At 36.6% G+C, this 25,411-nt stretch overlaps 1 long non-coding RNA gene and 1 pseudogene across 4 annotated transcripts; both read left to right on the forward strand.

Annotated features, from left to right (window-relative positions):
- The first annotated feature begins 4,152 nt into the window (after window positions 1-4,152).
- On the forward strand, window positions 4,153-14,321 carry LOC138305958 (uncharacterized). Of its 4 annotated transcripts, none has more exons than XR_011205742.1 (5): window positions 4,154-4,335; window positions 7,647-7,879; window positions 11,614-11,864; window positions 12,095-12,672; window positions 12,941-14,321. It is a non-coding gene; the product is annotated as an uncharacterized lncRNA (long non-coding RNA). The 4 variants fall into 4 exon arrangements; XR_011205743.1 differs by having other exon boundaries at window positions 11,614-11,835; XR_011205740.1 differs by having other exon boundaries at window positions 4,153-4,335; window positions 11,614-12,672.
- Window positions 14,322-16,842: 2,521 nt separating this feature from the next.
- LOC138305879 (uncharacterized) lies at window positions 16,843-24,627 on the forward strand (annotated as a pseudogene).
- The last annotated feature ends 784 nt before the right edge of the window (window positions 24,628-25,411 follow it).

The following is a 25,411-nucleotide window of genomic DNA, read 5'->3' on the forward strand; positions in this document are numbered from 1 at the left end:
GTATCATTCTTCATATAATTGAACAGTGTCTTGTGATATATTCTCTATATAGATATATAAGTACACGTGCCAAGTCTACAAGTATTATTGTTTTGATTCGGTTATGATAATGATAGTGGAATGTGTGTATTTACTCTTGCTTTTCTTCATGTATTATGAGTGTTTCAGACTTTTCAGTGTTAATTTTGTTGCATCAGCACTGTGAAAAAGGGCACAATAATCCCTGTGCTGTATGCCAAAACAAGAGTTCTGATAGTTGTTTGAACATGTATTTTGTCAAAGTTTATGTTTTCAGAAAGTTACAAATTCAAATAGTTTATTTCATTATAGACAAAATATTGGTTGTCTTTTAGTGACAGTACAATGAACAAACAGTAATAGTCATGTTACAGTATTTCAATATACTTTATTAATCAGCTGAGTTAATTACATCAATAGGACTATAACAATAAGATAATGAATTGCATTTTTGGTAAAGTTAAATTAAATCAAAATTGTCCATTATTACTTATCTTGAGAAAGGGGGGTGTAATGTAATGGTATATAACTATTATAAGGTCTCACGAGTTGTTCCCCTTTACCTAAATGTATGTAAAGCGTCTCAGTGAACCTGATGATATAGCACAGTTATGAATAAAACATGTCGCTGCACACAACACATGTGTCGTGGTTCCATCTAAATCTTGAAACAGTCCTGTTCTTACACAAATAGTATGAAACATTACAGTAATATACATTGTTTTAGATACATATTTGGTTATAATTTGTTGCCCAAATGCCATATTAACATTTTTACCTCTAAGAAGGGGGCAGATTTCCCACAAACCCAGTGTGCTTTTCCCACAAATTGTGCGAGGGAAAGTTCCAGGTAAATGATAGGCGGCAGTCCACATATCAACATGCATAGCACACAACGGACGGAGGAATGCACCTGGTAAAATATAGAAATATCAACATATGTATCGTAAACGAGAACAAAAATGTATCTGGTGAATATAAAATATCATCATGCATACACAAACTCGACGAGGAATACAACCGCTTAAATATAAAATATCATGATGCATACACAAACTGGACGAGGAATACAACCGCTTAAATATAAAATATCATGATGCATATCACAATCTGTACAGGAATACATCCGGTTAAATATGAAATAGCACCATGCATATTACAAAGCTTGCGTACCATAACTTGCTTACTGATGAACAACCTATGATGCTTGTAGCTAGTGTAAATTTCAGGTCGTATAATTCATATTGTTATCTACCAAAAACCATGGCGAACAGTCAGGACTTGAACAATACAGAAGGTGGAGAGTGTTTAGTTGGTGAAAGTTAGATACACTACAGATACAGATCAGGGGGTAACATCGATAACAATCATCGATTTGATTAAGCAATAACAACATACAACATCTTGTAGTCAATGAGATTGTTATTGATTTGTGATTAATATAACATAGAAGTCCCCAATATATCAGCTTCATCATCACACGTCTATAGCGATGGAAAGACCACCTTATGCTTCATGCTTCAATACTCAACACTTAGTCACAACATACAAGGTCATGTTGAACATGTCAGGCAGTGTTAACAATTAATGCTGACGGTCTCGTTACACGGATTTAAATAATTTTTCCATGGAACAAGTGTAGTCATGCTAGTAGTTACTACAAACAATGAATTCATATTGCCTAGGATTAAATGCGTACAGATTGAATATCAAAATGTAGAAAAAGTTACATAGTTAATACAATCAAATAAATAAAATTCAATCACTGACTTAACCTGGTCACAACGACAAAGTTTTGTTTTGTTTTTATCAAGCCGGAATTAAACCAATCAGAATAGCTGTTCTCAAATGAATGCTTCTTAAATCAAAATAAAAAAATATTCAAAAGACTCAAAAAGGCTAGAATTATAAAGAAAAATCATAAAACACATGTACCTGGTAACTGTAACTATACAAAGGACGGATATGTGATATGAGATGACGGGTTATAGGAGTGTACCTTGTATAACACAGGAATCAGGTCGGAACATTGGATACTGATCGCATACAAATTTAGTTTTGAACTTTACAGGAAGAACAGAGATTTCGCTGTTGTCATCCCTCTATATAATTTTAAAATGAGCTTACTAATTGACAATCGATATAATTGTGATAAAACACAAACAAATATATACAAAGCTAACCTCCGCCATTCCTCATGCATAAGTACGGAAATCTCCATACGTTTCCTAGACCGATAGTAAATCCAATCAATGCTAACATGTATTCTATTTTCCGGCCGAAAACTTCTCGTTTAGGGGGCCCGTCCTTTGCAGGCTTTCCATCCTCCAGTAGGCTTATTTCTACCACCTGCTCCTCGCTCGTCATCTTTACTCTGAGAAACTAAGTGGAAGTCGTAGTGTGCTGTTACAGACTATTTGTCACGGACAGATGAGCTCTCAAATATATGCATGGCTGAACATTCATTGGTGAAACTCCTTTGTCATTGGGGTAAGTGGTGGATACACCTTTTGATTTATTTTGATTTTGTATCCGTTTGTTATGCATGAGCTGCAACATCTAAAGATATGGATTTTTATATGTCATATCCACAAGCATTCATTCCCAACCGTAGTGAACATTTTTAATATTGTTGATTTGTTTCTTGACAACAATGATTTAAATTATTTTTCTGATCAGTTTTTTTCTTATTTTTTTTTATTTTCAATAAACATGACTGAGTATTACCATCATTGTGAACTCGTATTATTGACGTCCAAATATTGTATGTTTTCACGGCGTCATGGTATTGTTGTCACGACGTCATGGTATTGTTGTCACGGCGTCATGGTATTGTTGTCACGGCGTCATGGTATTGTTGTTATTTATGTTGCCATTTGAACAGCCGTCTTCGATGATCGCTGGCTCAACAATTGTGACGTCACAATGATAATGACGTCATAATAGCGCTTGAAGTTCATTGTCTAAATGACTGCCAGCTGTGTTTGGTAAGTTTACATAGTGGAACTGCAGTGAAAATGTAAACATAAAGTCATGATATTATTGTCACAACGTCATGTACTGTTGTCACGTCGTCATGTCATTATTAATTCGACGTCATGGTATTGTCTGGTTGTCATGATATTGTTGTTAAGACGTCATGATATTGTTGTCACGACGTCATGATATTGTTGTCACGGCGTCATGGTATTGTTGTCAAGACGTCATGATATTGTTATCAAGACGTCATGTACTGTTGTCACGTCGTCATGTCATTATTAATTCGACGTCATGGTATTTTCTGGTTGTCATGATATTGTTTTCACGACGTCATGGTATTGTTGTCAAGACGTCATGATATTGTTGTCACTGTGTCAATATATTGTTGTCACGACGTTAAGGTATTGTTGTCACTGTGTCGACGTCATGACATTGTTATTATACAAACTTGTATGCGTTCAAAAGGTGACATAGCAACAGTGAGTAAAATCAGGCTCTATTTTTCACGTTCATAGAAAGAACAGTAAACATAAATATATCTATTTCGTATCTGACGATGTTTTCCACACATAAAAAGTATACATTATTAACCATATTTGTCGACTCACAAATGATATTTTAGAGGTATTCAGGTATTTTCCTGTAACCCTTGTCTAAGGCCTCTGGTTTCAAGTATCATTATTACCGTACTGAAAACAGTGTGCGTGTATTCAGAATATGTTATCATATACAAAACTGAATAATGCAATGTTAATGCATATGTTTCAGAATTAAAATGCATAAACTATAAAAGTTAGTATAAATAATGTTTTATAGCTCGTTTGAATAACTTTTTAATACCTGTCGTTAACGTCACAGCAGCATAAGGCACACTCATAACCATAAAACATTAACATTAACGCATACGGTAATTTGGTCACAGCAGTATACTGCTCACTGCTCTAATGTAACAGAGTGATGTCGATCACGATTATAATGTAATGTGTTCTAGAAAACAAATGTTTCCATTATAATTAAAACAAAAGTGAAAAGAAGATAAACTAAGTAATGGTCACATTTTAAGAAGTCTTTCATATTGTTTGCATACAAACTATGAAGAAGCTAACGTCATTGTTGATCGGCTGGTGTAGTCTGTTACTATATCCTCAACGCATGCTCCATACTAAATAGTCAACTATTGACTGTTGACATGGTCCTCTTAAATAGTAACCCCATGTACTATGTAAGAGCGTGGAATCTTTTGCGTTAGAAGATAAAAATGCTGATGCGTCTGCATATGGAATGAATTGTGGGAAAAGCTGTCGAAGAAACAAGATGGATACGATGACTAAAATAAAGGTAAGCGTAGAATATGTTTTAATCTGTTTAATATAATTTCTAATGTACGGTAAATGATCATTTAAATCATAAATAAAGGATGATTATTTTAGCATTAGCATATGAACCTTGAGAAGGAATGTGAAGTTTTACACTAGTTACAAAATGGGATACTTCGATGAACCACTTAACGTGTGACTAAAGCATACTTAAGTTAGATCTATTATCGACCAATATATTGACCAGATTAATTAAAAAAAAAAACAGAAAAAATTATTTCAACATGCTACTGGTCCAGTTTCAAGTCTCTACATACAGTAGGCCTTTCAGAACTTGACAAGAAGTAGTTCAGAGATTTTAGGAATTTTGGCCCCTGTGATCCCGGATATAGTTCAAGGTCAATCATTTTAACAAGCTTGATAACTATTGATGTCAGCATGCAATATGCCTAATATAAGGTCTCTAGGCCTTCTAGAACTTTATAAGGAGTCATTTGAAGATATTATGAGTTTTTAACCCATTTGACCTTGAATGATGGTCAATGTCATTCATATCAAAAAACATGGTAGTCATTTATTGCAACATGCTACTGGCCTAATATTATGTTCCTAGGCATTCTAAAACTTCACAAAAAGTCATTGGAAGGTTTCAGGTTTTTTGGCCCATGGGAGCTCAAATAAAGGTCAAGGTCGTTCACATTAACAAACACGGTAGCCAATTATATCAGCATGCTACTGGCTTAATATTAGGTTCTGGGCTTTCTAGAACTTCATAAGAAGTCATTTGAAGATTTTATAAGTTTTTAACCCATTTGACCTTGAATGATGGTCAATGTCATTCATATCAACACACATGGTAGTCATTTATGTCAACATGCTACAGGCCTGATATTAGGTTCCTAGGCTTTTTAGAACTTAACAAGAAGTCATTGGAAGGTTTCAACTTTTTTTAGCCCATGTGACCTCGAATAAAGGTCAAGGTCGTTCATATTAATAAACATGGTAGCCAATTATGTCAGCATGCTACTGGATTAATATTAGGTTCCTAGGCTTTCTAGAACTTATCAGAAGTCATTTGAAGATTTTATGAGTTTTTAACCCATTTGACCTTGAATGATGGTCAATGTCATTCATATCAAAAAACATGGTAGTCATTTATTGCAACATGCTACAGGCCTAATATTAAGTTCCTAGGCTTTCTAGAACTTAACAAGAAGTCATTGGAAGGTTTCAACTTTTTTTTAGCCCATGTGACCTCGAATAAAGGTCAAGGTCCTTCATATTAACAAACATGGTATCTAATTTTGTCAGCATGCTACTCACTGGCTTAATATTCGGTTCCTAGGCATTCTAGAACTTCACAAGAAGTCATTGGAAGTTTTAGGATTTTGGCCCATGTGACCTTGAATGAAAGTCAAGGTCATTCATATAAACAAACTTAGTAGTCATTTATGTCAGCATGCTACAGACCTAATATTAGGTCTCTGGGCTTTCTGGATCTTGAAGAAGATTTTTTAATGATATTTTTAAAAAAATTGCACATTTGAAATGTGACCCATATTTCCAATTGGAACATGACATTTTACAGAAAAAAGTGTTACCTTGGTTATTTGTTAATTAGGTCATCGGACACAAAATGCATATTTCGTCCGTCCTTATATGCTGTGGGTAAACTTTTCACATTTTGAATTTCTTCTCAAGTTCTTTCAGTGCGATTTAGCTGAAAAATGATCCTGACATGGTCTCGACCAAGTGTTCTTATTTTTGAGGTCTATCAAAAGTCTAAGATGGCTGACACAGCTGCCATATTGAAATCCCATTTTGAACTTTTAAAGTTCTACCAGTGCGATTTAGCTGAAACTTGCTTGAAATTATCCTGATATGGTTCCTACCGAGTGTTTTTCTTTTTTAAGTTGATCAGTAATCAAAGATGTCCATCACAGCAATACAACATATAGTATAAAATTGTAGAAGTACATTTAAGATAATAGTTTATTTGACCCCTGTGACCTTTGAAAGATCAAGGTCATTCATTTGAACATACATGTACTTGGTAGCTCTTTATCCAATCATGCTACATGCCCATTAGCAAGTCTCTAGGGCTCTCAGTTATTTACAAGACGTTGATTAAAGGTTTTAGCCTTTTTGACCCCTATGACATTGCATGAAGGCCATCACAGGTCATTCATTTGAACAAATTTGGTAGCACTTTATTCCAGCATGCTACAGGCACAATATCAGATCTCTAGGACTGTTACAAGATGTCAGTTAGAGAGTTTAGCCTTATTTGACCCCTTTGACCTTGAATGAAGGACTAGGTCATGGCAATTTATCGAGGTATAAAAATATAAAGTACATGTACCAATCTTCACACCAGTCTAAGCACCAGCCCTACTGCTCTTGTGCAAGAATCAGATGCAATAAGAGTTCTGTAAGTGTGTGTGTGTGTGTTTAATTACTTTGGATACATTCAATTGTGTATAAGTTAGTGTAAGTTTAATATTTTATAGGGACAGTTTAGATCCCTTTCCGAGATTCGGAAATCCGGAAATAATAGATGTACAGGTCAACTATTTGCTTATTGTATGTTGGCATCAGTTCACCAAAAGAAACCCACTAAACCCTCATCTTTACAATGTCATTCAATTCATCTGATTCTTGCTCAAGTGCAATAGCACTCGTGCTTAGACTGGTCCGAAGATCGGTACCTGTACTACTATTACATGGATCCAATATGGGTGAAACTGTGTTAAAGGTAGGCATAAAAATACAACGTAAATTATAATGATTATGTGTACAAATAATCAAGAGAACTACATTGAAGATATAATGTAGGCAAAATATATATTCAGCATTATTCACTTTCATAAAATAACATCTTCAACTACGTGAAGTGGTCATTATGGTATTCTAGATCACAGAAGGATCGTAGCTAGATTTAAGCTTACACTGCACCATTGTAAGCTTATATACCGATAGAAAATCTCGGTGACACGTGTAGTTACAGATAAATATTACATGTACATTATTTGATGCATTCATATTGATCATGAGATAACAAGTAACAAAATGGCTCCATGAGCAACTGATCATGAGCATGGTATGAATTCTTTCTTTCTAAGACATCATATATGTAGCTTTATGAAACAATATGCAGTACCACCCTTTAAATCATTACCGCTTTACCCTGTCATGTGCTAGTGGAGCAAAGATTTTTTTGTAGAACTCATCCAATCACTTTTTAACTTTTTTTGTCATTTATACCTGAAACAGTTAAGTAATACACACTTCAGTGGCTATATTTATAACGTCATCTGATCCATATTTTTCCAGATGCAGTACAGGAGAGGAGCAAATGTAGCAGCCAAACAGGGATTCAAACCCAGGACCCTCAAACACTAGCCGAATAATGCTCCACCGCTGAACTACCTGGTCAACGAGGATCAACCCAGTCCATTCCCACTGCATTCCTTCCTCCCTTTTCAAAGTCTTTGCCTTCAAAGGCATTTTAAGACCACTATATGTATAACACCATGTTTATGTCGACACTAAATCCAGAACCAGGGGTATACTGTATACACATTACACCAGGGTTATATAGACACTACAGCCCTAACACCAGGGTATATAGACACTACAGCTCTAACACCGGGGTTATATAGACACAACAGCTCTAGGGTCAGGGTTATATAGACACTACAGTCCTAACACCAGGGTTATATAGACACTACAGCTCTAACACCAGGGTTATATAGACACTACAGCTCTAGCACCAGGGTTATATAGACACAACAGCTCTAACACCAGGGTTATATAGACACTACAGTTCAAACACCAGGGTTATATAGACACTACAGCTCTAACACCAGCGTATATAGACACTACAGCCCTAACACCAGGGTATATAGACACTACAGGTCTAACACCAGGGTTATATAGACACTACAGCTCTAACACCAGGGTTATATAGACACTACAGGTCTAACACCAGGGTTATATAGACACTACAGCTCTAACACCAGGGTTATATAGACACTACAGTCTAAACGGTACAGCCTAACACCAGGGTATATAGACACTACAGCTCTAACACCAGGGTATATAGAAACACTACAGCTCTAACACCAGGGTTATATAGACACTACAGCTCTAACACCAGGGTATATAGACACTACAGCTCTAACACCAGGGTATATAGACACTACAGCCCTAACACCAGGGTATATAGACACAACAGCTCTAACACCAGGGTATATAGACACTACAGCTCTAACACCAGGGTATATAGACACTACAGCCCTAACACCAGGGTATATAGACACTACAGCTCTAACACCAGGGTTATATAGACACTACAGCTCTAACACCAGGGTTATATAGACACTACAGGTCTAACACCAGGGTTATATAGACACTACAGCTCTAACACCAGGGTTATATAGACACTACAGCTCTAACACCAGGGTATATAGACACTACAGCTCTAACACCAGGGTATATAGACACTACAGCTCTAACACCAGGGGTATATAGACACTACAGCTCTAACACCAGGGTATATAGACACTACAGGTCTAACACCAGGGTATATAGACACTACAGCTCTAACACCAGGTTATATAGACACTACAGGTCTAACACCAGGGTTTTATAGACACTACAGCTCTAACACCAGGGTATATAGACACTACAGGTCTAACACCAGGGTATATAGACACTACAGCTCTAACACCAGGGTTATATAGACACTACAGGTCTAACACCAGGGTTATATAGACACTACAGGTCTAACACCAGGGTTATATAGACACTACAGGTCTAACACCAGGGTATATATAGACACTACAGCTCTAACACCAGGGTTATATAGACACTACAGCTCTAACACCAGGGTATATAGACACTACAGCTCTAACACCAGGGTATATAGACACTACAGGTCTAACACCAGGGTATATAGATAAAGTAAAGACACTACAGCTCTAACACCAGGGTATATAGACACTACAGTCTAACACCAGGGTATATAGACACACAGTCTAACACCAGGGTATATAGACACTACAGCTCTAACACCAGGGTTATATAGACACTACAGGTCTAACACCAGGGTATATAGACACTACAGCTCTAACACCAGGGTTATATAGACACTACAGGTCTAACACCAGGGTTATATAGACACTACAGCTCTAACACCAGGGTTATATAGACACTACAGCTCTAACACCAGGGTTATATAGACACTACAGCTCTAACACCAGGGTATATAGACACTACAGGTCTAACACCAGGGTATATAGACACTACAGGTCTAACACCAGGTTATATAGACACTACAGCTCTAACACCAGGGTTATATAGACACTACAGGTCTAACACCAGGGTTATATAGACACTACAGGTCTAACACCAGGGTTATATAGACACTACAGCTCTAACACCAGGGTTATATAGACACTACAGGTCTAACACCAGGGTTATATAGACACTACAGTCTAACACCAGGGGTATATAGACACTACAGCTCTAACACCAGGGTTATATAGACACTACAGCTCTAACACCAGGGTATATAGACACTACAGGTCTAACACCAGGGTTATATAGACACACTACAGCTCTAACACCAGGGTTATATAGACACTACAGGTCTAACACCAGGGTTATATAGACACTACAGGTCTAACACCAGGGTTATATAGACACTACAGCTCTAACACCAGGGTATATAGACACTACAGCTCTAACACCAGGGTATATAGACACTACAGCTCTAACACCAGGGTATATAGACACTACAGCTCTAACACCAGGGTATATAGACACTACAGGTCTAACACCAGGGTATATAGACACTACAGCTCTAACACCAGGGTTATATAGACACTACAGCTCTAACACCAGGGTTATATAGACACTACAGCTCTAACACCAGGGTTATATAGACACTACAGCTCTAACACCAGGGTATATAGACACTACAGCTCTAACACCAGGTTATATAGACACTACAGGTCTAACACCAGGGTTATATAGACACTACAGGTCTAACACCAGGGTTATATAGACACTACAGGTCTAACACCAGGGTTATATAGACACTACAGGTCTAACACCAGGGTTATATAGACACTACAGCTCTAACACCAGGGTATATAGACACTACAGCTCTAACACCAGGGTTATATAGACACTACAGCTCTAACACCAGTTATATAGACACTACAGGTCTAACACCAGGGTATATAGACACTAGACATACAGGTCTAACACACAGTAAGGTTATATAGACACTACAGCTCTAACACCAGGGTTATATAGACACTACAGCTCTAACACCAGGGTTATATAGACACTACAGGTCTAACACCAGGGTTATATAGACACTACAGGTCTAACACCAGGGTTATATAGACACTACAGGTCTAACACCAGGGTTATATAGACACTTCAACTCAAACACCAGGGTATATAGACACTACAGGTCTAACACCAGGGTATATAGACACAACATCTCTAGCACCAGGGTTATATAGACACTACAGATCTAGCACCAGGCTTACCGCTATATAGGCACTACAGGTCAAACACCATGCTTAATACAGACACTACAGGCCTAAAACAAGGGTATATAGACATCACAGGTCTAGCACCACAGGTATATGTTATATAGACACTACAGCTTTAGCACCAGAGATGTATACTTACACATCAGGTCTAACACCAGAACATTATATATACAGGTTTAGCACCAGAGGTATATAGACACTATAGGTTTTGCACCAGAGGAATATAGACACTACAGGTATAGCACCAGAGGTATATGGACACTACAGGTTTAGCACCAGCAGTATATACAAAAGGGGTATAGGTTTATTCGAAGATATGTAAATTAAGCTATCAATAGCATATTTTTTCTTTGGAAATAGGTTTTAAATGCAAGAAATAAAAGCTAATGAGATAATATTCTAGAATAGTAAGAGGGTAACTTGAGCTATTTCCAACATAAAGCCCACATATTTTTCAAATTTGGTAATAGTATTCACAGATAGCCCATATTGGCAGATAGTCGCATTAGGCATCTTCTGATGTAAAAAAATTGTATACCCCATGGCCAATTCGCAGGAAATTACGGTGAATTATCAAAAATTAAAAACTTATATCCAGATATGTTATTTTTCATTTCAAATGATAAATTTCCTATAGATTCAATAAATATTGCTGAGCTTAACTGGCTAGTACATATTTAGTTAAGACTAGTGTGATTTTGACTTTTTTTTTTTTTTTTTTTTTGCAGAGATCATGATATTTGTTGGAAGAACGTTGTTTCCTTTGCCTCAAACAACTGCTCCGTTACGAACAACTTTGTGTTGACCCACATCAAAGAAAAACAACCACATGTTTTTTATGTTGGATGTAACTGCCACCTGGCCAACCTGTGCATTCTAGCAGCTGTCAAGACCCTGCCTATGCCCATTGAGGATCTGTTGGTGGACACCTACTTCCATTTCTATTACAGGTTCATATAAATTATACATACTGCTTGAGGTAATTGATTCCAAAATTCTATACTATTACAACTTCAGTTTTAGAAAGAAAACTAATAATATGAGGTATTTGATGTCTTATCATAAAAAGAATAAATTATCTACCTACCTATCACACACTGACAGGTATGGGTAGATATAGGGCCATGAACAATATATTAGGGCTGGCCAGAAGGATCCTTAATTATTCAATTATTTAACTGAGGAATATGTCAATTTATAAATTTTAAGCTCAAGCAGGAAAGAGAAGTACAAAGAATTTACAAAGTTTTGGGATGCCAACCAAGATACTGAAAATTGTTCTACCCATTGGTTGAGCCTTGAGAAGTGTGTGAAGTTAAGTGCCTGCTAGATCACTGGCCAGCCCTCCAGAGCTACAGGTACTTCAATTCTCATGATGTGGTGACGAAGTCTGGTCGAATCAAGAGGTTAATTGATGCTCAACTATCATCTCCCAAGATGAGAATGTACTACTTGTTTCTGGCTTTCATCCTAGAGCCACTCAAACGGTTTAACACAACTTTTCGTGTATTACTATAATTCTAATATATATGAAAAGTAGCAATTATTTTGAAGAAAAAAAAGTATGACAGAATATTTTAATTTGTATATGATCATGTGTATGATTGTAGTTCTTGTTAATATAAAGTCTATATTTTTATATGAATGTCACACCCTTATGTTTTAATCATTGATAATTCTTAATTATTTTACACAACAATTTTTGGACATTGGACCATTGTGCCTGAGGCATATGTAGTCGACAATGAAGACAGCATTTCCCCATCCTTGATCAATAGATTTTTTGGGTAAGTTAAACAATATAAGTGTATAAATCATGATTATGTATTATAAATAACTTGTAAAACATTTTTAAATGATTAATCAAGGATATTTCAAATTCTGCAATAATCTGAATTAAATGTATTTCTAGGAGGATATAATACCAATGATAGAAGTTTGTTATAATTTATTATCAATAATAATTACTTAAAAGAAATTTCAATTTCATTTGTGATAAACTACCAAAGAAAAGCTTGACACTACCAGGTAATTGTTTTCTTTTTATTCTAAAAGGTCTGTCAGGAAATTCTATTGCACTGTTGTCGACAAGATGATCAAGAAATTTCCATTTGAGGGTACAGTCGTCGCCAAGTTGAGTTACCTTAACCCTGCTACAAGATCAGATGACACACCAATAGATGTGATGGCCATTGCCAGGAAGTTCCCAGGAGGACTTTCCCATACTAGAGAGTGTCCTGGGCTCCATTATAACTGTAACAAGGACATCAAGGTGGTTAAACCCCATCAATCAATCAATGAACCAAACTAGAGGATGCACTGACTGATTACACTTGAATTCTGAACTTCCTAGATTGGTTCCTGGTCATGGGCCAGTATGGGGAAAATGTGTAATCTCATCACACTGATGACTTTGCTGTACCTTTTAACCTATCCAGGAGATCTTGAAGCTGACAAACACAGCAACAAGGAAATATAATATGTATCACTAATCTTCAGATTTCCAAATGGAATTGAGAGAATAATTAGTGCTTGAATTTAACTTGTACTATGATTTGTTCATATGAAATGATATGTGATGTGTTCTTACATGTATGTGACTTGATCATGAACAGTCGGTATGTATTTATTAAGTTGTGTTTGTCAATTTAATAGTTTAAGAAACAGTTGATATTTTTTTCAGAATGAAAAAAGATATATGAATATTTGGTGTCATTTGCAGCTAGTCAGCTATGTTTATTTAAGAAAATGAAATGTTTAGTTGAGATGTTTGTTAATCATTTGAAAATAGTTGCTATTGTGTTTTTATTAAGTCAACATCTTTTATGACTTTAAGGTGACAGAATCAGTTTGGAGTTTTTCATAAAACATGAATTTATAGAGTTCAAGTTATATTTAACATAAAATGTCATTCATGAATATGACTACAATACTTATTTTTATTGAAGTAGTATTTATTTTCAATTAATTTTATAGAATAAATATTAATTATGGAGACCAGCTTGGCATAAAATGCATTCCATATAATTCAGTTGTTATTTCTATTGAAAGTTTATTGTTATAGGTATTCTGTGGACATTTGTAACTTATATATAATAGCTGTTGTATTTATTTTACAAAGAAGAGTAATACGTGTGATCAGATGACATTTGTGAAATTGATATGAAGTAGTTCCTATTTTTAAGTCATCTGACCCAAGTAGGCTAAAATCTTTAAATGACTTCTTTTGAATAACTATGAGACCTACGAACCTGATTTTGGGGCTGTGACGTGCTGGGATGAAAGGCTACAAAGTTTATTCAAATGAATGACTTTAACATAGTGCTTCTTATCAATTAACTTCAATTTATCCTAGAATCATGTGAAATCTTGCAAGATGTTAAATGTTATGGAATTTATTCACAAATACAAATAAATGATATAGTTGTTGTAAACTGTTTTCAAGTTATCTGTACTGTATAGTGTGTTAAAACGATGTGGCATGTCAACTCAAATGTCGATAATGTCATCAAAAAATCTAATCTAAATCTTCATCAATGCTTTTTCCTACCTATTTATCTTTTCTAATCGCTTTTACTGGTAAGAGCATATTCAATTTCTCTGCATGAAGATGAGAATTTTAATAGCTGTATTGTCCACAAAAAGACATGTAGAACATTCAATTAAAAGCTCATCAGTAATATCGTTCAGAAAGATAACAAAAAGAAGAGGACTGAGTATTGAGCCTTGAGGGACTCCAGCACAAGACATATCTGGGTATAAGAACACTAACACCATACATATCTGGGACTATAACACTAGAACCTAGCCCGAGAGACTCTGGCCCTGACACCAGACTTAGACATTATGACAGATAGATGTCTGGCTTAGACATCTATCGGGCTAACTAGAACCATACATATCTTGGTACTGAAAAACTAACACCATACATATCTGGGACTATAACACTAGCGTCGATTTGTCACCACATAAACGTCTGTATTTGGTGTGTATACCACCGCATCGACTTGTCCCCGCATGATTACGTCTGTATTTGATCTAAATAAGGTGTGTATACCACCACATCGACTTGTCACCACATGACAACGTCTGTATTTGATCTTAATAAGGTGTGTATACCACCACATCGACTTGTCACCACATGAAAACGTCTGTATTTGATCTTGATAAGGTGTGTATACCACCACATCGACTTGTCACCACATGACAGCGTCTGTATTTAATCTTAATAAGGTATGTATACCACCACATCGACTTTGTCACCACCACATGATTACGTCAGTATTTGATCTTAATAAGGTGTTTACACCACCACATCGACTTGTCACCCACATGATAACGTCAGTATTTGATCTTAATAAGATGTGTATACCACCACATCGACTTGTTACAACATGACAACGTCTGTTTTTGATCTTAATAAGATGTGTATACCACCATATCAACTTGTCACCACATGATAACGTCTGTGTTTGGTGTGTATAAGGCGTGTATACCACCACATCGACTTGTCACCACATAATAACGTCAGTATTTGATCTTAATAAGATGTGTATACCATCACATCGATTTTGTTACAACATGACAACGTCTGTTTTTGATCTTAATAAGAGTGTGTATACCACCATATCGACTTGTCACCAACATGATAACGTCTGTATTTGATCTTAATAAGGGTGTGTATATTCTGACATGGTCCCGACCAAGTGTTGTATTTGATTTTTTCTGGTCGATCCGAAATCCAAGATGGCCGCCACAGCCGCCATCTTGAAAACACATTTTGAACTTCTTCTTAAGTTCTACTGGTGCGATTTAGCTGTAACTTGCATGAAATGTTCCTGACATGGTCCCGACGAAGTGTTGTTATTTTTACAGACACAGTTACAGGTCTACAGTACTTTGAGTTATTGGCAAGAAGTTGTTTAAATTCTATTTGACATCTGTGATCTTGAATAACGGTCAAGGTCATTTATTTCAACATATTTGGTAGGCATTCATCTCAGTATGATGCAATTTAAAAATCTCTATGCCTTTAAGTTATTGACTAAAAGATTTCAGCCTATTATAACCCGTGACCTTGAAAGAAAGTCAATGTTGTTCATTAGTCATCTGACATGAAGGGTCAATATGAGCTATAGTCATCATGATTCGTCCGTCGCCGTCTGCCGTGCGCTGTGCACCGTCCGTAAACTTTTAATTCAAACGACTTCTGAATAACCAAAAGGCCCAGGGTACAGAAATTGGGCCTGTAGTATGCTGGAATGAATGACCTTGACCTTCATTCAAGATCACGAAGGGTAAAAAAGGATGAAATCTTCAAATGACTTCTTCTCATTAACAAAAAGGCCCAGAGTACTGATATTGGGCCTGTATCATGCTGGGATGAAATGCTACCAAGTTTGTTTAAATGAATGACCTTGACCTTTATTCAAGGTCACAGGGATCAAAATGTCTAAAATCTTAAACAACTTTTTGTGAATAACTAAGAGACCTAGAGACCTGATATTGGGCCTGTGACCTGCTGGCCTGGGATGAAGGGCTACCAAGTTTGTTCAAATGAATGACCTTGACCTTCATTTAAGATCACAGGGGTCGAATAGGCTAAAATCATTAAACAACCTCTGTATGATAACTAAGACCCTGGGTAATAATAGTTGACCTGTAGTATGCTTTGATAAAGGGCTATCAAGTTTGTTCAAATTATTGACCTTGATCTTCATTCAAGGTCACAGGGGTTAAAATATGTTACAATCGTTAAACATACAACTTACTGTGTATTTCAGTTCTACTACATATCAGATTAACAGTTAGATGACTGTTAAGGCCTATTGGGGCTCTTGTCATAGCATATTACAGTCACATTATCGGGTCATCTTAGTCATAGACAAGAAGTTGTTTATAGATTTAAGCCTTTTGACCTCATGTTTAATGCTACCAAGAACCGAAGATCTATATATGTTGTTGTCTAATGTAATTTACTTTAATCGTTTCAGGTGTTGATGGTGTAAATACTACATGTATGAAGTGCATTATGATGGAGAGGACAGACCATATCTGGTTGATCATCTGTTAGACATTTTCCTCCAACTGTTTTCCTCCTCTGTTGTGTTTGTTGATTTAGAGTTCCTCCTACGTTACCTCCTGTACTACTGAGGTTATACAAATAACAGGTATGTAAAACCACTGATAGCATATAGCGTATAATACATTTTAGTTACAGTGATAGCTAATAAAGCAACACAATTTTCGGCATGTATGAACTTACTGGAAAAAAACCGAAAACAGTAATTGCATGCTCAATCACTACAATTCTAGGTCACTACCATTACTCGGTCCAAACCACTGATACGTATATGGCTAATGAAGCAACACAATTATGTATTAACTGACATAGCCGATTCTCAGTTAATTTACCAATGAGTGGACACTACAAATGCGTGGTCACAACCAACGCTTCGACACTACTAATGCTCGGTCACTTCAAGTTCTCGGTCACTACTAATGATCGGTCACTCCTAATGCTTGGTCGCTACCAATGCTCGGTCACTACTTATGCTTGCCCACTACCAGTGATCGGTCACTACCAATGATCGGTCACTACCAATGCTCGGTCACAACCAGTGGCGGTCACTAATTAATACACGGTCACTACTAATGCTCGGTCACTTCCAATACTTGGTCACTACTAACAGTGGGTCACTACCAATGCTGGGTAACTACCAATGCTCGGTTACTACAAATGCTCTGTCACTGCCAATGGATCACTACCAATACACAGTCACTACCAATACACGGTGACTACCTGTTTGCGGTCACTGCCAATGCTCGGTCGCTACCCATGCTCGATCACTATCAAATCTCGGTCACTACAAATGAGTAGTCACTACTAATACTCGGTAAATATCCGTGCTTCATCACAACTAATGATCAGTCACTTTCATACACCAAAGGCACCAAGTCACTAACAATGCCTGGTTACTATCAATACTCAGTCACTACCAATGCTCGGTCACTACCAATGCTCGGTCACTACCAATGCTCGGTCACTACTAATGCTCGGTCACTACCAATGTTCGGTCATTATCAATGCTCAGTCACTGCCAATGTTTGATCATTACCAGTGCACAGTCATTACCAATGCTCGGTCACTACCAATGTCTGGTTACTATTAATTCTTGGTCACTACCAATGCTTGGTCACTACCAGTGCTCGATCACTACCAATGCTCGGTCACTACCAATGCTCAGTCACTACCAATGCTCAGTCACTACCAATGCTTGGTCACTTCCAATGCTCAGTCATTACCAATGCTTGGTCACTTCCGATGCTCGGTCTCTAAAAATGCTCGATCACTACCGATGCTCGGTCGCTACTCATTCTCGGTCACTACCAATGCTTGGTCACTACCAATGCTCGGTGCCTACCAATGCTGTCACTACTAATGCTCGGTCACTACTAATGCTCGGACACTACTAATGTTCAAGCACTACCTCATATTTACAACTGACGTAAAACAGTTTGGATGAAGGGCTTTGTTGAATGTCACATTATTCAAACAATTATACTTCAGTATCTTCCGATATTCCGTAACTCGATATTTAGATTTGGTATAGTAAAGTGTTTCGGTAAAAAAAAAAGAGTTGAACGTAATTCAAATCTACAAAATTCAATAAAATGTTTAAGCAATAAACTGAGGCCTGATACATGTGTTTGATCTTTAGTATGTACCAATCGTAGCCTATTTGTGCAAATAAATGAACTTAACCTTCAATGAAGGTCACGGGTATCAAACATATTAAAACTTTAAAAAATAAATATTTATCCGGCATTTAAGAGACCTACAGACATGATACTTTGACTGATATGCTGGCAATTTCTTTTTCTTTTTGTTTTGTTTTGTTTTGATGATAGGCTATCAAATAAGGAGAAATGTCCAGCTGACCTTTGAACAATACCAAAACAGAGACCAATATACCTGATGTTATATATATTATTGTAACATGTAATACTTAGATATATTGACATACTTGGTTCAATTTTACTTGCATGTTTACAGACAACAAGGGCAGTTTCGCCGTAATATTCTGTAACTATTCAAAACTTATTTTATCGGAAATGAAAAGACATGTCACCTAACAATCTCTAATCTAAAATGTTCTTCTTTATTTTTTCAGCTTTGATATACTGGAAGGCTGCACAGCTTTATAAAATGGCCAGCAGATACCCATCTCAAACCGAGACCACCAATTTTGCCCGTCTGTCTCGACTTCTGCTGGATGTCTGTAGCGATATCCTGCGAGATGTTCTGGCCACCCTTATTCCTCTGCCCGGACTCCATGCCATTCTCAAAAGCCAAAAACATCATCTTAGACAGAAGCTTATAAGCCGCCAGTTGTCGATTCTGTACCCACCTGGCAACGTGTTTCCTGGTACCCTTAAAGATCTCGACTTTAGCCTCCTTTACAGCCTTCTCCGTAACATCCAGGGTATCAACATTTCACCTCATACAAAGGGGTGGTGTAAGGAACCAGACGCTACAGACCGGTCACTGGCGGCCAATATTGACAGGCTGAGGGTCCTAAGGAATGAGGCTTATGGACACCTACCAAAAGCATCTCTGTCCGATACAGACTTCCGTCGTATCTGGGGCACCATCCGTCAGTGTGTCTCTGAAATAGAACAAGACGCGCTGTCGGGAGATACATATGTCAAAGAAGTATACAACCTGTTGAATGTGACTATGGACCCAGACACAGAGAAGGAGTATATAGAGAGACTGAAAAAACAGCGGGATGAATTTGAGGCTGTTGTTGAGGGCCTGCCAGGTAAGTTTGTACAGTAAGATAAAATACTATATAAAAGCATGAAAGTATGTAACGATTAAGTCTGCGATTAAACTCCAAGGTGATCAGCACTTACTTATAATGTTATGAATAGATATTAATGAAACTTGGCACTACTAGTTGATTTTCTTCATCAATCAAGGGGAGATCAATCTGTATGTTCTCGTTTCCGGTCTGCTGATATAACTATTGCAGTTTCAATGTATGATAACGTAATCAGTACCTGGTTGCTTTGTATCTACTTCAGGAAAAATTGTACTCCAAAAAATGATAAAGGTACATCCATTAGGCTACCAGAAACTGTTGGTGAGGTTTACAGGCAGCCATCTTGGATTTTGATAGCTGAAGATTATAATCGCTATTTATGAGAAAGAAATCTGAAGGGATCTGTCTCAAATATCATTGATAGTGGCTCCACTTTGGTCGACAGACGGATATCATAGCTTAGATGTGTTACCTTAAATAATTCTTAGAAAGTTAATATTAAAGAAATATTTATGCAATCAAGTCCTGTTTATTACCTTATTGTAAGCTAACCTCGCCCCAAGGACCAAGTGAGCTTATGCGATACCTTTGTCCTTGGACCAAGTGAATTAATACGATATCATGGCGTCCTTCATCCGTCGTCTGTCCCTCTGTCAACAATCTAATTCTTCATAACCAATTTATGGGTTAGTGATACAAAATTGTACAAATGGTGGGGCTGATCCTCTGGGGGCTTGAAGGGGGGGGGCAAAAAGGTTTTTTTTTGGTATTTTTATATAAACGTCTTCATTTCCTAAACTAAACAATAAATAGCACTTCTATTGCCTTGGTAGCATTCCTGGACACTTGAAGAACAGGGACAAAAGTGGTCAGTATGGATATACATGTAGTATTAGACAATCATTTAAAACCATAAAGAAAAAGTTAATGATGTTTTTTTTTAATTTGGTACATGTAGCCGAACAGAAATCTATGTCAGCCAGGCAGGATAGCATGGAAACCGAACAAAAATCTATGTCAGCCAGGCAGGATACCATGGAAATCGAACAGAAATCGATGACAGCCAGACTGGATACTGTGGAAAATCAGCAGAAAAGAATGACAGCAAATCAAGTGTCCATAACGAAAGGTAAAAGCCAGAACTCAAATTACATATTGAACAATAAAAATTGGACACAAAAGTCAATGTAGTTATTGAACCGTTAGCTGTCTGCTGACAGTATATTGAACATAACTTTTTGACATTTGTTCTAGGTATACAGGCAGTCATCTAGGATATTGTAATAGATGATGTTTTTACGGCTTTTACTCATTAATTACGAAAAGTATTTGTCTCAAATTTCATATGTAGTCTTTCGTTGGATTCATTGTAGGATTAATAATAAACCAGCATGGTTGATAGGCAGTCATTTTGAATTTAGACATTTAAACTTTGTAATCATTACTGAATTATCATGTACTGAAGTGATATTCTTCATCTACAACTTTGTAGGGCCTTCATGGTCCTTCATTTTAGAACAAATCCAACCACAAAAGTGGCAATGGAAGTGTATTGTTGCTATGCAGAATCAATGTGGAGTTTCAGTTTACATCTAAGTGTATTCATTTTTTCTTAAGAAAAGGACTAGAAGAAAAAATCACATATCCTTCTTTACATCGAATGACATAGAATGTTTTGCAACTATAATATATATATTAAATTTATTTTTTTTGACAGAAATCCATCCCGACCTTAAACCAATGATAGGTGAGTCATCACAACTAGGCAGTGTATCGTTGTAGGGTGTGATATACACTGTTAACAACATAATTATATCCACTACCCAGACTTTTATAGTAATACACACGTCCTTGTCTCAACAATAAGTTCTGTATAATGTATGTCAATCTGATCAATAGTAATTGGGTAGTGTACAGTAGTGGTCATTCGACTTTCACCTAGCCGGCAGGGTCTATCTCCTGTATGGACGTGAAAAGCCGCATTACCTGTCTGATCAGGTGGTCAATCTGTTCCTTAATCTTCTCACTCTTACACGCCTTGCACACTTGAACAGAGCCATAAAAAGAAGATTTCGCAATCGATGTAATTAAGCAAGTTAATAGTTAATCTAGTCAAAACTTGAACCATCCTCGATATTCCAGGGGTTGCTATCAATATCGATATATCCCCCCTGGACTTTGTCAAAGAAAAACTGAAGACTATGTGTGTTACAACAGATGCGCTGGTAGTTTGATCCTTTAATGTGCAAAATGTATGTCAAAAGAATCAAATAACGGTACTCTGTGAAGTTAGGTATTGCTCTCTGCAAAGGAAATATATGCATACATAATTTGGTCATGTTTTTTCCTAGACCGTCTTCTCAGTTCTTGACATAGTCCAGGGGAAGTCATTACGACAGTGGTAGTAATGATATTATATATAATGGAATATTGAAAATATACATATGATAAACAAAAGCAACTGTTTTCTATTTTATACAGAAACAACTATTAACAGGATCAGAATGGGAAAAAAAAAAGAAATTTCTAGAAACCAAAGCCTTCGATGATGCTCAAGACAAGCTCCGAATGAACAGAGTTTTAGTGATCAAGGGGAACACTGGGGACGGAAAAACGTCTACAGCATTCCAACTGCTACACTCGTTAACAGAGGAGCAACAGTGCAGAAAACCACTTCAGCTTCATAAAATTAAGAAATTGGATTTACTGGCTCCGAATTCTAATCTTGTTTGTATTATTGATGACATATTCGGACAGAAAGATATTAGTAAATCAGATGAGGGAGAGTGGAACAAAAGGCTGAAGCATGTAGAAACACTTTTTGTTGATAAACAAAACCAGACAAATATCTTACTTATTACTATTCGAAATGAAATATTTAATGCTTTGACAGAACAGTCTCTAGGGACAGTTTTTACAGAAGAAAATATTGTTGACCTGAGCTCAGACACGTACCAAATCAAAGAAGAAAAACAAGAACTATTAGCAATGTACACACCCAAAAACTTTTCATGGAAAGAGGAAGAAATGACAAAAATTCTAGGTTGTGAATTGCATATTGGATTCCCACAATGTTGCCACCTTTTCTGGAATTCTATTGAATTGCAGAATAAAAGGGCTGAATTTTTTGAAAATCCTTTTCAATTTTTCAAAGATGCTCTGTCAAAATTACCAGAACGTTGTGCCATTTTGTTTCTCTTCCTCAATAATGGGGAAATAAAAGTAAATGATTTAGACCCAAATGGGGACAAAGTAGACAAAACATTGTTAGAACAAGCATTTAGCATTGAATTAGTTGATAGTGAAGATCAAATAAACCTGGGGAATGAGAAAAAACAAGTAGGTTTTGTAAGAAAGAATTTAGACAAACTATTAGGGTTTTTGGTAAGGAAGGAGAAACAATGGTCTGGTGAGGAAGTGTACAGATTTGATCATGATTGTATATTTGTCACAGTAGCTCTGTTGTATGGAAAGAAAACACCTGTTGGCTACATAAAACATTGTCCAAGAAAAGCACTCAGTTATCTAACAACTGTAGAACCATCTACATACATGGTTGTCATATCACCTGGTCATTACAAGGATTTGTGTGAACGTTTGCTCCGAGAGTTTGAGAGTGTGGAGAGGTATCGTTATCTTACTGTGATTGGCTCTCTAGATGTGTGGAAAGATCCTGTATTTGTTGAGATATTTGATAAGTATTTGGATGAGAGAAACAGTTTAATAAACCCAACATATTGAATAAAGCATGTTTGTCTGGATCAGTTCAATTAGCTTTGTATCTGTTGAAAAATGGTGTAAAACCTGACGAGGACACAATGTCACATGTGGTGAGAGGAGGGAGTATGGACCTGTACAATACAGTACGACAGTATGGTGTCACTCCTACAGGGAGTGATGTGGTCGGTAGGAATGCCCTACATTGGGCGTGTTGGTTAGAGAGAGAGAATCAATATCGGCTGATTTGTGTCAGGATTACCCTAACCTCGTACATGGTACTGATATGTTTGGACAAACACCGCTCTATGTGGCGGCGATGAGAGGAAACTGTTCTGTGTTCCAGACAGTAGAAAAAACTGTACTTAAATGTTTCTGTAGAGTGGAGGATGAACAACACCGATGTCAGATAATGCAGGATTGTTTGGTTCATAGAGATTGTGTGTGTAGTCAGTACATGTGTCAGTTTGTGGGCTTTCGTTTTGGGGGGACTGTGTTACATGGGAGTTGTGTGTTGGGATATAAGGATTTGTGTGTGTATCTTTGTAGGTCTTACCCCGCCATGACGGCGTGTAGAGATAGTTGCGGCTGTCATTGTCTACATTATATAGCTGAATATACAACAGATTTAGACTGGTTTATTGAGTGTGAGAGGTATGTAAGGAAACACATGGAAACATCAAAACAGAAATACGACATTAAAACCATACTGGACGGGAGGGGGGAGATCTGTTTTAGACCACGTGAAGATATGGAGGAGAATAGAAAACAACCCTCTGTATGACCATCTTGTGGGAGTGTTTTCTAAATAAATATGACATCATTCACACATGTAAGTTTACACAAATAATAATCACAAATCATATCAAACAATCATACATAAATTCCAGGATAAAATTAAGTATTTTGCTGAGGACAATCAATCCATTGTAGCGAGTTTATAGTCCCGATTTCACCGAACGACTTCGAGCTGCGCCACTAGGGGTGTCCTCGAAGACGTCCGAGTAAGGGGCACAAACTAGGACGTTAAGTCAGATCAATCAAATAAACAGTAACAAAGTATTATGTAAAGTATATACATTAAAAAATAATGAGTAACATTGAATGATAATTTTTTTTCTTCTTTGTACAATATTTGATATGTTACGTATAAACCAGTCATTAAAACAAAATAAAATACGATGTTTTGATAATTCAGCAGAGTTGTTTTAGGGTTTTATATTTTCGTTTTTTTTTAAGTGGTAAACATATATATTTTACTTTGGTTCAATAAAAACTTTGTTTTTAAATTACGACTACAATATGAAAGACGATGTGTAAGCTATTAAGAGTTTTTTTAAATCTTTTTTTGTCTTTGTTGATTGAAATAATTATTTTTTTTTTTGCTTTGGTTATATGAAAAAAAACAAAGAGTAAAAAATCAAGACTTTAAAATTCATTTTGCTCTCCAACAACAATTTCTCTTCTTTTTAAGACATACATTTAAACAGATAGTCGTTAGCGTTTTTATCAAGTGCAATGAATGTCGGAATCAGATTTTGTTTGTGATACAAGGGAGGTAACTCGTATAAGTACTTACAGCACTGTATGACGAGAGAAGTCAGAAGGTTTTGAGTAGGTATGGGTAACACAATGCTAGATATTACAGAACTATAGTCATTGCCTCCTCTAGGAATGGAACTCTGGTCCTCTGAGTTGATAATCTGACGCTCGCAATCAACTGACTAAGCTTAAGAAAGTGTCTCTATTCGAGAAGTATATTGCATAGTGTGTATTCACCAGAGTTTCTACATATATATAGCTATAACGTAATGGTGTCATATATTTTGGATGCTCTCTAAAATATACGGAAACAGATTTTCTCTGCATTACTTTATGGATCTTGGACGCTTTACATATCTAAATGCTGAAAATATTGAGTGTATAATTAGATTTCCTCTGCATTACTGTATGAATATTGGACGCATTACATATGTAAATG

This window comes from Argopecten irradians, chromosome 13 (genome assembly GCF_041381155.1).
Source record: "Argopecten irradians isolate NY chromosome 13, Ai_NY, whole genome shotgun sequence".
NCBI lineage: Eukaryota > Metazoa > Mollusca > Bivalvia > Pectinida > Pectinidae > Argopecten > Argopecten irradians.